This window comes from Buteo buteo, chromosome 2 (assembly GCF_964188355.1).
Source record: "Buteo buteo chromosome 2, bButBut1.hap1.1, whole genome shotgun sequence".
In the NCBI taxonomy this organism is placed as follows: Eukaryota; Metazoa; Chordata; class Aves; order Accipitriformes; family Accipitridae; genus Buteo; species Buteo buteo.
In genome coordinates, this window is record NC_134172.1 from 18,967,196 (window position 1) to 18,981,882 (window position 14,687).

Sequence of the window (14,687 nt, forward strand, 5' to 3'; positions counted from 1 at the left end):
TGCAGTTCATACTGACAAGCACCACATCAGTGCTTAAATAATACTGAATAATTTTATGTTTTCCTGTTTTCTGATTTAGGAGAACAAAATATCTGCTGGGGGAATCTTACCAGCTCTAGCCATTTTTAAGTTTTTGTGGTTTTTTAAGCACTTGCTAGATCTACTTTCAGGAAGAAGTCTTCATAATGGTTCCTTTGACAAACTGAAATCCTGCTTTGCTGTATTTTTCCAGAATAGAAATATAAAAATTGCAAAAAAAAATATTATTGGGTTACAACCAGGAGACCTTACCAAGAGGAGGAGTAAGAACTGTCTAAAAAGAAAAAAAAATCCAAACCCAAAGAACCCTCTTCAGTAGTTGACAAAAAAGAAGGGGGGGGGGGGGGGCAAGAGAACTGAATATTGTATTACATAACACTTTAACCAAATTATGGGATTTTTACAGGTTCTAGTAAATTTAGACCTTCTTTCCTTGCAATTTTATGATTTTCTGAATCTCCAGACACATTCGATTCATAAGGAAAATAATGTAATCCTATGAAAAAGCAACGTGCAAAGAATTCTCTAAGAAATTCTCCTGGAAATTGGAGCTGAGTTAGTCACTGATGACTTTTTCTTATCAGTTCAAATAAATAACATTTAATACTAGCGGGTTTTTTGACCTTAAGCACATGGGGGAAGGGAGAAGGACTGAACCTATATTTTGAGAAGGACTGAACCTATATTTTGAGAAGGAAATATGCCAGTGTCCCTTTTAAGTGTCACTTTCAATGAACAGTCATCCATCATTATCAGACTGATAAAGCCATGTTGTCATCAAGCCAGTGCCCCTACTGGTACCTTTTTTTTTCCTCTTGAATTTTTATTGATTGGGTTTAGGAAGACAAAATTAACATCATAATCACCAAATACCCTGAAGATATTTTTATGTTCAAACACACTCAGTGATCTCTTAAACTGATCACAGAACTCTCCAAATTCATCAGGGATTTTGTCAAGAGCTAGAAAAGCAAGATAGTAAAGTGAATCCCCAAAATGTGGAACTGCAAAAGAGTGCCCATCCACTTTCCTCCTCTTTGACTCCTTTCCACAATCATTTCCATTTCTTTTATTTGATTGCCACAGTAGGAACAAACAGACAACACAATATGCAGATTTGCGAACTATCCCATTCAAGGAAGATGTTGCTGCATTTTGGACCAGCAAATTCTTTTGACTTTTGTAAATGGCCTTGAACTTATTCAAACCAGGTCAGAGTGAAACCTGCAGGTGTATGAGCTATTATTAACAAAAAAGGGGACAAGATTTACCAGCATAATATTGAGTTTCATACTCAGTCCTCCTCTATACCCACTAAACAGTAACTTTTCTGTCAGGTTTTTCTGTATGTAGTATTAATACTAGTAACTCTTAAAATCACTATCAACTACAATAAATTGAAGAGGAAAAAAAAAAGACAGTTCTTTTACCATACGTTTCCCAAGTTATGCATAAGATTTTAAGCAGAGAAAAAATCGGAATTAAAATAAAAAGAGGAAATTGTGGTTGTCAAGATTAAACATGCTAAGGAGGGGCTTGTCGGAAGGCATATATGTGAAACCTAACCTATTTTTGAAGGGATTCATCTTCAAACTTACGTCTTCTAGATCAATTTTTGAAGTAATAGCAAGCATACAGGCAAAGGTATTCCTTGTCTTTTATTGCCCACAGAGTTCGCATTCACAAATCTTCATTAGGCTCTCATGAAAACCTCTTTATTTTTTTTTTTTTAAAATACTCCCACATTTCTCATACTATATATCTAAGGGGTTGAGGCACTTTCTCTTCAGCTTGCTAGTCTAACCACCAAGCCTCACTATTTAGTTTACGCATATTAAACTCTCACACATTTAGGTAATACATAAATATCGACTCATATTTTGACTCATCAATACATTTACTCACCCTACCAGACCCCAGACCTCCTAGACCTATTATTTTTTTACCTTCCCAATTTCAGATTTAGCAGCCTCTTTGCTGATAAAAATAACTTGAATATAAATTAAGATATCTGAATAACAAAATACCTTGTATTTTATTGTACTCTTTGTACTTCTAGAATCTTTGTATTTCAGCTTACTAATGAAAAAATATGGTTTCTGCATATTTGTTTCTACTTCTCCTTACTTGTTAGCGTCTGTCTTTTGTAGTATGTCTTTTATCCATCACGCACTTTGTTGCCATTTCCAAAGACCTACTTGCATGCATTCAGGTGCCCCCGTGAGGGGGCCTCCAACCATTCTCTTTTGCCAAGAACCAGCCCTGCTGTCCTGGATGACAATACAAAACTCCTGTGCACTGTATTTCTAAACTTGGCAACAGACCCCCACAAACCTTATTCCCTTTCCTAAATATCTACTCCATAAACACCCTTATTTTGAAATTGAGATGTAAACTTCTACATTTTTGAGCTGTGGGCTAGGAAATCAGAATTAAATTATCTCACTTCTAACACCAGAGAAATATGGCAGATGCACAGAAAGAAAGCTAGCCCACAGAGATGGACAGCAAACACTCCCTGGTCCAACTTGTGCTTGCATGAGCAACGTACTTTGCTGACAGTGAACAACACTCTTCTCCCATGGGGATGGGCAGTATTCAAGGGCACCAAAGAAAAGCACTGACTGAGAACTCTCTTGCTCAAATGCAAGAATGAAGAAGCAGTCCTTGCACTCAGTCTCAAGGTGCACAATATCACCTGGGTTAAGCAGAATCTCACCTATGTTATTTAGTGTCATGCACTGACAGGTGGAACAGAAACTGCCTTTCCTGGTCTACAATATGAACTCTATAATTAAAATCAGGATATGATTTCTGCATGGTTGCATACATTTTGATAAGATACTAGAGAGAATAATAAAACAACTTTATTTTTTTAAGAATGAAGAAAGTTTTGCGATTCACACACATAAGACAACAGCACTATGTCTATGAACAATACATAGGAAATGGAATCGTATGATAGAATCATTATCACTTGGCAGGAAGCTAACAGAATGAGTAGTAAAACAATGGCACCAAATTCACCCTGCTTAAAAAGAAACAAAAAATATGAAAGCTGACAGGGTGATGATATGGTGTAGCTCAAAAAACAGGCATGGTACTATACTCATCAGAGTTTGAACCGTTAGTATCCGATAGCTCTGAGAATTACTGAAAGCCAGTCCCTTTCAACAGGAAGAGTGGTCTAAGTCACATGGTAACAAGGCTTCTGCACTGGCAATCTGAAATCAAACTCAAGCCCTTGTGCAACGCCAAACAGGAAACACCAACGGTATTGCACACAAGATTACCATCTCTGCAACACAGTCTCAGTTCAGTTGATGCAGTTCAATCACACTAAGGGCTACAAACAAAAAAGGAATGAGGAACAGCATAGTATCAGTAGAACAAAGACATACAGCGGATTCATGCTACAAACAGTATTGGGAACCAGTCCACTTAGTAATCTGGTGAACAGTTACAGACACATTCATTACATTCAAAGCATTGTTGTTATTCTTAAACTGTTACATATGCAAATAGCAAGGAGAAAAATACATGAAGTGTATTTTTACAAGTCACACAGAAAGATCAAAAGCACACCTTCATATCCTAGTCCCTGCACTACAGCGTGTTAAGTGTCGGGGTACCAAGTCCACCAAAACGAACAATAGCTGTTTGACTATCCAGATGACCACTACCAGCATTGTTACTTACTGCTAATGCTTAATGCTTAAATGCTTTTTGGAGTGGAATGAAGAAATCTTCAACGTTTTAGAGAGACCCACCAGTAACCCAATGATTAAATCTCTCAAATCAGAGATTCACCCTTACCTATGGAAGACCATGCAATGTAGATCATCCTACATCAAAGATAGAATAAAAGAAGAGAATTAGGGAAGAGAGATGAAAGTGACAGAAGCCCCACCATAAAGAGCAAAGCCAGAAAGAGGGTAACTGATTGTCACAGGAAACAGATATGAAAGTAGTGTGATTAAAAAATGCATCAAAACCTAGAGGAAAGTTACAGAGGCATCATTTCATCCTGGCTTATAACACAATATCAATGGGATAGTAAATGAAACTGAAAGTCTGCACAACTTGTTCCAGCAAAACATGCACAGTGTAATTGTGAAACTCATCACCAAAACTGGTGAGTTAGCAAGCTGAGGAGTTGGTTTTCTCTACAACCAGTTACACCTAGAATTGTTAGTAATTCAGAGAGTTTCACGCAAGGGCGATGAACCTCATGTTTCAAGACCTAAAACAAAGGCTCCACCAATTTGGAACCAGAGTAAAGCTTTCATGATAGACAGGTTATGCCATACCTTCCAGCACAGAATTTCTTGTATGTCCTTCTGAAGCACGTGATGCTAGCCACTGTTGGAGACAACTTGCTGGCCAAATTGATTGCAGGTCTGAAATACATCTAACTAGTTTTCTTACAATGATTTTACAGTTAGGTGTCAAGAAAAACTCTGACTACTCAAATGTCTCTCACATACTTAAGTGAGACAGGATGGAAGTTCCTTAACCAGCTATTGCATCATGTCTAGTAAAAAGTCCCCAACAGCCATTTAGGTCAATTTTTATGAAGTAGAATATGAGAGAACATCTATCTCTGCAGAATCCAGCCTAGAAGAATAATCCAATTAGTTACTACTTCTAGTAGATACTAAGAAAGGAAACTGAAGTTTTGGAGTGATAAAGTAGAAATGGCAGCTGCCCCCAAGCTTTCAAAATGACAATCAGATTTGGCAATTAGCATGTTGACTTTTCTCTTTCTTACCTACATAACATGACCCTGTAACTCTCTTCTATTTTAATACTAACTCATATTTTGAAAAGGATGGATCAAAAGCAATTAGACTGCTTTGAGCACTGCACTTACCTAACATTGATAAGTGTGGCATTTTCCAAGAAAAAGCTTGCACACATAGATAACTCTGAAAGCAGCGTCTTACTCATATCACCTATTCTTCTGGGAAATCTGGTGTGCCAATAACTGTAGGTTTATCTACAGCTGAAATTACACTGCACATTTGTCTCAGGGACGGGTGTGACATGTCATAACTCTACTCATGATGGAATAAAAGCTACACACTAAAACACTAGGAGCTGCAGGAAGAGTGATAACAACTGCAAAGTATCCTTCCTAGTTTAAAAGTAAGTCACATTTGGCTTTGGATTAAAAAAAAAAAAAGGCAGATAAATACAATCATGTGAGAGAATCCTTTTCCAACGTAACCTGGGGCACTAGAGCATCTTCAGGTGACCATGCCACAAAAAACACTTCTAGCATTTTCCATTGATTGCTCCAGACACATTTTTACATACACTGTGGAACTGATTTTGACTCCAGTTGCCTTGTTATCTTTTATCACATTGCTCAAGCTGACTCTAGCAACACTAAAGGCACACCTGATAATTAAGCTTTTAATTCACACTCTACTAACTCTAGAATCATCCACCCAGATGTAAGCACAAATATCTTTAGATAAGACACCCCAAACTCACAGATCCTACTTCTGTTTCACAGAAACTGTAACTATGCCATTTATACAATTAAATGTCTTGAAAGCTTGTTCCCTTTATGTCTTGAAAGCTTGTTCCCTTTTTTGTTGTTTTGGAAATTCACAGCTAACTCATTTGTATTACAGGAACAAGCCTGCAATTAGGACTGAATTTGGAAGGAGTCTTTATTAGTCCAAACACCCAGATTTCGTAGACCTGAAAGCTACACTGCTGCACTTTAGTGTTGACTGCAGTGTATTTTACCCTTGTTTTGCCAAGATGATTATGATAATTTAAACACCACAGGAACTCCTATGCACGAGTACACCAACTGAGCACAAGTACACCACCATTTTTTTCAGTGATATATATTTGAGTACTTCATTTTCCATTGGAAAGAGAAAGACAGAAAGAGTTTTAGTATGTTTTTAAAGTACCACGGGACACTGAGCCTGAGGCCATCCTTCAGATGATGCTGCCTCAGCATCCATCACCTCTGTGCTCCCCAGCCTTCCCCTCTCCCCCATGCACTGCCCCAAACACATACTCTATCACACTTGCTGAGAGTGGTGTTTGGGAGAAGCAGCTGTGGGTCCTGTTCTTAGGGTGAGGTGGGATAGCCAGATTATTGAATGGTCCCAGAGGCTCGGTTAAGAGAGGCTGAGAGGAACAAGGAACTACCTAAAAGCTTATCCACAGTATGTCAGGAGGAAGTTACTCAAGGCCAGAGGAGGGGGTTAGCAAAGGGCTCTTGTAGGAAGATGAGAGAGGACAGGAATAACATTTAACCAGTGACAGACAGCATATGCTATGGCTACGGAAAAGGAGCACAGAGGGATATGGCATGCAGGCTGGGTGCAAGACAACTCATTCATCATGCTCTTCTCCAGGATCACTCTCAGGCACAGACACAGTCTGGATCCTGGGCTCCAGAAAACGTATCCCAAATCTACTTGAGCAGCCGGGGACTGTGACTTAAAAGCACTTTATGCAAGGGGAAAAAGAAACCCCAGTGTAAAGCACAAACTCAGGGAGGAGAAAGCTGGGGAGCAATTTCTAGGTACCAGAACTTCACTTTGTAGCCTCCTGTCAGCTCCCAAAGGGAGCTGCTTTTATGGAGCTTGGAAGCAGTGCCACTTCTGTTCATTTTTATATAGTATGCTCCCAGCAGACAATGTGCTTCAGTCTGGCCTGTGGGTCCAAGAACATTACAGAAATACTGTATGGCTACAGACTCGGCCATCTTCTTTTTCCTTTGTCACAGAATTATTTACTGCAGAATGGTCCAGTTTGGGGACTTTCTCCCCATGAGCCATACAGGCAGCACAAACTCTCTGGGTAGAATGAAATGGTAGGAGGAGACATACTTCCAATCCTACATCTTCACACAGATTGGTAGAAGAAACAATTCCTATTCTGTGCCAGATTACTGGCAGGCAGGAACAAAATCTCCATTCCCCCAACTTATCTTCTCCTGGGAAAGGCAGAAAGCTGGATGGAAGTGTGTCCCCTGAGCTGGATTCAGCTCATGAACCACCAGCTGATCTAGGCTTATCCATCTTGTGTTGATAGATGTCTACTTCAGCTCTACTCAGGTATAAACAACTGCAGACATATGTTACCAGAAAATAAGAATCTCATTTATAGGTTCCTCCCATTCCCTGCCTTGATGGGAGAGCAGAATAGTGAAAGAGTAATGTAAGTCTGAGTAGCACAAGTTTGTTCTGTTTCCACATTCCTTCCCATAATCTGTAGCTTGCTGATGTTGGTGCAATGTCTTCCTTCCCGTTTTTTCCAGTTACCCAACACTGCTGTACAGAACTTACATGACAAGAAGAAACTGTCTTGTACTTAAAAAAATTGCCATCAAATGAGAATAGTGCAATTATTAATAAATTTTGGATCCAGCAGAATGCTTAACTTAACTGCACCCTGCAGTTGAGCAGATAGGCTACAAGCATTTCATTCCCATTTGCTACTTTTGAACTATTCCCAGAATTCCCTTATCCTCAGGTCAGTGAGCTATGCAAAGTGTGTCTTGAGGCTCTCTACTAAGTGAAGATTTTGATATTTAGCTTCACAATCCATAAGGTAGGCTGATCCTACGTGAATACATTGTCTAATGAGCAGAAAATGGTAGACAAGGGAGCCCACAGATGAGAGGAAGACATACAGGGATCCACAATGGGGGAAAATCCTTCCCCTCCTCAATTCCCAATAGAATCAAGAGATATTAAGTGTGGAATAATGGAAATAATAGCACAAACTTAGGAAGAGGAGAAAAGGAATGAAAAGTTAAAATAAAAAATTTAAGTGCAGGAGCTGCTACATTGAATAATCAATGTCTCATCTTTTCCAACATTCACCCCCCACCCGCCTGATAAGCCATTAGAGATAAATGCAAGATATGCTATAAGGGTCCATGACAGAACTGTCTACCCATACAAGTAACATATTCCTAGGCTGTAGTCATTGGCAAAAGCTCTAAGTCACCATCTTATCTCTTATAATCACACGTTCTTACTACTGCCAGAAATGTTTAAGGGAGGGCATACATGGTATGGGAAGGGAAGACTGAAAGAGGAAAAGACACTAGCATAAAATGCTTTAACAGATAAGAGTGAAGCAAAAGTGTGAAAACAAATCTGTAAAAATTTTACTGACCCCATCTGTTTGCTTCATACACAGTTTGTTTATTAAAATCAAATAAAGCAAGTAATGCTTTAATATGAATTTCTAGGTGTTTCACTGAAGTACAGTGCTCAGCTCCATAGTGAGTGGTAGAAAAATTAAATTAAGATTTTTTCTAAACCTTTTTCTCAGTTTTACTACTGACTGAAAAGTCAGGTACAATTTCAAGGCCTATTATTAACTTTCCACCTAGAAAAGCTGTTTCTTTCAGTCTATATAATGCACAGTGATCACAAATAGCTATAAGCAGTGGGTTTCAGACGAAGATCTGTAAGGAAAGTGGAAGCCTGGAGTCACCACAGATGGGATGTTATATTGGTACGGCTGTGGCTGTTTTGCCACAGCCCAGCAAGCCCTGAACCGCACAAAGGAAACAGTTATGGGAAGAAAACGCAGCAAGAAAAGAACGTTGTGACATTTCCAGTGTAATTCTTACATTTCTGTAAGGTTTTCCATGAGAAGGAAATGCCACCGCCTCCCTCTCTTTTTTCCTTATCATGTGGAGGGATGGAACAACTGATCTGGTCAGAGATTGCAACTCCGTCATAACACAGGGAAGACAAAGGAGGTCAATCTAGTGACAGATATGAAAGGCTTTGCTGAATTTCATGGAAGAACATTGCCCGCATGGGACAAAACTGCAGTTAAGTTTATGCTGAATTCCTTCCTAGGACTTGCACCCAAAACTACTGGCTCATTTGTATTTGCTCTGTCAAACATTAGGTGTGCCGGCTTTCCCTCAGTCATGCCGATGTGGTCACCAAAGTACAAAACTAAGCTGTAACCACAAGTCTTTGGAAATGTTATCTGTGTTCATGTTTTTAACATGTATTCTCACTTCCTCAGGGTTACCTCAGCAACGTATGCCCTCCAAGCCACATGTACAGCAGACCTTCCAAATATAAGATTTCATCAAAAAGCACAAAGAACAGTAATGTAGACTTGACTGTTATTTAAATGATTATTTTTTAAAATGTGCAGAGACAAAAAACACAACAACTTTCAAAAACGCTTTTTGAGCTGATACATCCTTCTTGTTTCTGTGCTTCAATGAATTCCCACAGCAAGTGAGAGAATGTGGGCTTTTAGTACTGTCAGAAAGTACTAGGAAATCTTCAAAAGTACATCAAAATCTTGCTCTGAAGCAGAAGAGAAGTAAACACGTGTCTGCAGTCTGGGCTACCTGAATATGCAGTGAGAGTACCAAAACAGATCAGCTAAGGTCTCTGAGGAATAAGTTTTCATTTGCTGCCTATATGGTCTTGATGCTAGTAGGTTAAGTGACAATTCTGTAGAGCTTGCCCACTCTCTTGGTGAGCTACCTTCTAGGCAGACACATTATTTTGCCTAAAACTGGGGACTCAGAAGGTCATTTGTGATTTTTATCAGCAAAAGCATCCAGTGACTGCCTCTATGATTTTGGCTCCTAGCTGTTCTCTCTGTGCTTGATGGACTAACACTGCTGCTAGAAGCAGATTTGCTCCCCATACATCCCCACTCTCCCTGATAGGTGCAGGTATAATGACAAGGTTTTCACCAAAATTTGTATTATATCAGTTGGATTGTCTGAGGGCAACGGAGAATTTTGCATTGTTAGTGATATCAGCCATGTAGGGTCTGCCCATCGCTGATAGCAGACACACAGGAAGATTCATCCTTTAATATTAGTGTTACATGTCACACTTTTACAACCACTGCTTTAGATTACAAGCAAATACAGAGTGAAAGTAAAAATGGAAATGGACTGAGGAGATGCATCCAGTGCAAAACTTCTATCAGAAATGTCTCTGCATGCCTTTCTAAACAGAGTATCCTAGAAAAATTTGGTTCATATATACTGAACCTTCTTTTTCTTCTAGGGTTCATAATGTTTCTACTCCCCAAAATACTCCTAATAACTGTAGCCCTAATTTATTTAAGCCTAAACTCATGGCATGCTGGATCAATGCTCAACAAGAAGAAACAGTGCTGTGTGGGGGCTGACATAGCTTCTGGTAGCAAAAATTATGAGAGCAATTAGCTAGCCACAGATCTAAAAGGTCACTTTACTGGAAGACAGGCTTTGAAACTAATGACAGACTTAAACTTTTTAAATAGTCATTATCAAACCAGTTTGTAAATTCCCACATTAAAGTTGTAAGTCAGATCAAAGTAATTTGTGTTTCCTTTTCATTCACAGCCCAGGAGCAATGCTATAAATTAATACTGAGGAATGGTGAGGAACACATGTTCATATATGCTCATGTAGATGCTCAAAAGTCTCCTACAGAAACTTAAGAACAACATGGCACCCTAGCTTCTTTCCTTCACAGTGCAACATACTATCTTCTATACTGGCAGCTATACTGTTAATATCTAGGGTAGCTACAAATCAGTAGGCTGGATGATAAGGAAAGCTGCCCAAAATGCCTGCTTTTCCAAAAGCAATTTTATTGTATCATGGATCACTCCTAATCATGAAAAGACATATAGTGGAGTTTCTTTGACATCTGCATCTGACCTGGTCATCCCAGGCTCTTTTTAGTCAACAAAGGGAAAGAAAGGCAATTCTATAGAGCATGATTCATGGTAGCTGTCTAAAACTGGGCAGCTGAACCAAGTTTTAGCAGTACCTATCTCTCTCCGTTGACTGTAAAGGTGACTCAGAACCTCAGGTGGCTAATTAAAATGCTAATGTCTAAAGTTGGGTGAGGAGGATCCCGCCTATAAAGTCCAAAAAATGCTTTGGAAGGTCTGCATGGATGCAAGTTACCAGTGTCACTAGAGACCTTCCAAAAGAAACAGGCTAAAGCTTCTATACTGCTGCAGGCAAATAAGAAGTCTTACTTTCACTTTCACCCCAGATCAGTACCTGACTACATGAAGTCATCATCACAACAGGTCAGATGGACCTACAACAAAACAAGCCAAGACATACTGAAATGAAAGATGAAAAAAAGGTCTGCGGGAAAGAAAAACACATGTAGTTTGCAGAGAGAGCAGGAAAGGATAGGGGCCTTGATAGCTGAATGATATGCAGGAAAACCAAATTCAGCTACATTCCTGTAAAGCCACCTCTGAAACATAAACACTCTTCCAAGAAAATCCACATTCCCAGATCTTCTCAAAGGATAGATGTTCATGAATCTGCAAACAAGACAAGTATTCTCTTGAACAAGGCAACCCCTCCTCTCAGCTCCAGCAGCACTCCAAAATGGTAGTTTTCTCAGGCATTTTGTAGGGCCAAAGAGATGCAATAGTGGATTCCTCCATCCATGGGTTACCCAAGTCCTACCTCTCCCTTCACCACATACTGCAGAGCAAGAGAAGGAAAGCTTTCTGCCTCTTGCTCCTCTCATTGCTGTAAGCCATTTCTTCTAACAGGAAGGGTGAAACAGTTAATGCAAAATCTTAGTGGGTTGGGTAAATTCTTTACTACCTAATAAATCTCAGGCCGCACTACCGAGTTAAGCTGTTAGAACATCCAGCAGGTCCCTCTGTTCATACTGTTGCCCCCTTTGTGCAAATTGTTACCCTCCCAAATGTGTTAGTCTCTAAAGCTTTATAAATTAAAACAAAAGATCAAGTTCACAGGTACATGAGTTACAGTGTGTGATCTAAAAGACACTGCTCAAGTATAGTGAGAATCAGACTTTTGATCTGTAAAAATCAAACTTAGCTGGAATAAATACATTTGATAACAAAATAAACCAGCACTTCAAAGGCATCATACCCTGCTTGAAGATACTGCACATCAAATAATCACAAATTCCAGCATGAACAATTAAAACACAATTTACTCAAAAATTACTTTGAGCCTTCAGTCATATTTGCCTCCAAACACCAGGAGAGTCTGTAGTACCCACAGGAGGTATTTAAAGAACAAAGAGAAGACACAAGGAATGATTAAAAGTACCCTTTCAGAGACAGTACATTTTTCCAGTTATGTGTGCTCCCAGATGTATCAGAATTCTCTGAGAATATAAAACAAGGCTCACTCAGCTATCTGTAATGCTCCATTGATTAAACCTCCCAAAGACATTTGTAATCCATATTTCAAACCAAATTATCTCCATTTTTAAGCAATGCTTGCACAAAGCATGGAGTACAATTAAATGTAATAGTTTCCTTAGAAAGCCCACAGGGGAAAACAGAACTGAACAGGTTCAGCAGAAAGTTAAACATTCTGTTTTAAACATAAGGTTTTAACCTAAAGTCACATTCTTTACAAAGTTTCTAGAAAAAAACTTTGTAAAGTTAGTGAGGACAAATGAGTAGAAGCCTACACAGGTGGAGCAGGTCATGTAGTACAGCCCTCTGAAGCACTGGGGCTTACCTATTTGTCTCTAATGAAGCAGATGTACTAAATCGAGTCCTGGAAACACTACATTTACCCCACTGTTGCACAGCCGCAGGGTAATTAATTAAGTGACATCAATAAAGTCATATGTGAAATGAGTATTAGAAGCAAGTCAGGAACAGATGACAAAACACGCATGTCATATAGTTCACAAAGGGGAACTACAACCATAGGAAAGATGACTAGCAAAATCCTGCAAACAGAAGGTTTGAGGGGCAGTCAAGCCGCAGCCATGCTAATCACAGAATCAGAGTAAACTGGGACAGGAAGGGACCTCAAAAAGTCAAGCTGTCTGTCCGTTTGGTGGCACCCTGCATATTTTGTTTGTAGGCTGTATTCCTGCATCCAAATTTTTAATGACAGTTAAGACAGGCTGGATGATACACTGCCTAAAAGACCCTACGGGATACATCTTCCCAGTGTGACAATGAATGGATTTAATAACTTCTCTTTTGGTGCACAAGGGATTGAAAAACCACCCCAAGCTTTTGGAGACTGTATTTATGTTACTTCTCCATGGTATTCAAATGAGGGTATCATGCAGGATGGGCCTTCCCAAAGTCAGGAGATGCATCTATTTCTTCCCTAAACCACGTGGCCACATACACCACCAGCAGAAAGATGAAAATCACGTTCCTTGGAAGTCTGTAATGGCTGTTTTGCCATAACCACACCACCTTCTTACATGCTTAGTTTAAGACTGGTAGATTAGCACATTCACATGGTGTATTTTTTGGCCGCTCGTGCCAGGCCGCTTGGTCTGCGGTTTCTCCTGCCTGCCTTCACTTTCCCAACGCAGCCACCTAAACCGGGGCACCGTGCGTCCCCGGGATCCCACCTGCCTCACGGGGCTGCAGGGAAGCTTTCGCAATCCTGCCTTGCAAACGATCGGTCTCCTACTCGCCCCCTCACGGTCTGGGCACAGTGAAGGTCTGACTCTGGTTAACCCTACCGAAAAGAACAACCAACACCGGGACCCCGCACCGCGGCACGAAATCCCATTCTTCAGCCCACCGAGGCCACGTTTGCCGTCGGAAGGCTCCCCGTCCCGAGGGGGAGGCTTGTGTGTGTGTGAGAGGTAGCTCTTGCCACGGGCTTCGCGGCCGGCGAGGCGGCGCGGCGGGTGCTGGCGGGCTCCGCTCTGCGGGCACCCGCGCTGCCCACCCGGGGCTGCCGCCCTCCAAGGGCACCACAAGCCGTGCCCAGAGCGGGGTCTGCCGCCGCTCCCCACCCCGGGGACCGGTATTTGCCGGCATCATTTCTCACCACAGAGAGTAGGACACCCCGCGCCCCCCGCCACGCCACAGCCAGGCGCCTCACGCTTCCCGCGGCGGCCGCACCTCCGCCCTCCCGCCCCGTCGGGGCCCCGGGCTGGCGCTGGGAGCCCTTGGGGGTCCGGCTAATCCCTCCCTGCCCGGCTTACCTTGGCGGGCAGGCGGCGGGGGCCGCCGGCTCCCGGAGACGCTGCGAGCAGGAGGCGCGGGGCGGCTCTCCGGCAGCCCTGCACGGCGGGACCTCGCCCGCCCTCCGCCTGGGGGGAAGTGGGGCCGCGCCGCGGGCTGCCGGGCGCCCCGTGGCGGCCACCACCGCGGGAGCCACGCCGGTGCACGCAGCACCGCCCTCCGCCTTCGGTCCGGGGTCAGCCGCCTCGCAGAGCCTGGGCGGGCGAGCTTCTCCCCGGGCCTTGAGAGCCCGTCTGAGGGGGGCAGGAGGAGCCGGGCCCGCTCCCTGCGACGGCTTCCCCTCGCGGGGACTCGCCGCTCGAGGCCGACCCGAGGGCTGAGGCGTCCCCTCCGCGCTGTGGAGAGGCCTCCTCCTCCCCGGAGCCTTAGGAACACGCGGGCTGCCCACCAAGCGGAGCCTGAGGATCGCCCTGCGAAGGCTTGCGAGGCTGGAGGCCCGGGCGGAGAGGCTGTGGCCGCTGCGGGGGCAGTAGCCCCACGGGGGAGCCCCGGGCAGGCCTGGGCAGCGCAGCCCTGCTTCCTCGGCTCCTCTCCTGCGGCCTCCTCCCCTGGGCCACCTCAGCCGGGCCGGGTGGCTTTCGGGTGGGCGGCGCTGTCAGGTGCTGTCTGGTTTTCAGTCACTATACTCCATGTAGTGACTCTACATCTTTTTTAGATAA

The 14,687-nt window shown here is 42.5% G+C and overlaps 1 protein-coding gene across 2 annotated transcripts in view; it reads right to left on the minus strand.

Moving 5' to 3' along the window:
* The window catches only part of APBB1IP (amyloid beta precursor protein binding family B member 1 interacting protein), a 69,747-nt gene extending 55,658 nt beyond the window's left edge, over window positions 1–14,089 (minus strand). For both annotated transcript variants that reach the window (XM_075047327.1, XM_075047318.1), the window contains exon 1: window positions 13,989–14,089. The gene's annotated coding sequence lies outside the window, so the exon portion shown is untranslated. The remainder of the gene's footprint in view (window positions 1–13,988) is intronic.
* Between the last annotated feature and the right edge of the window lie 598 nt (window positions 14,090–14,687).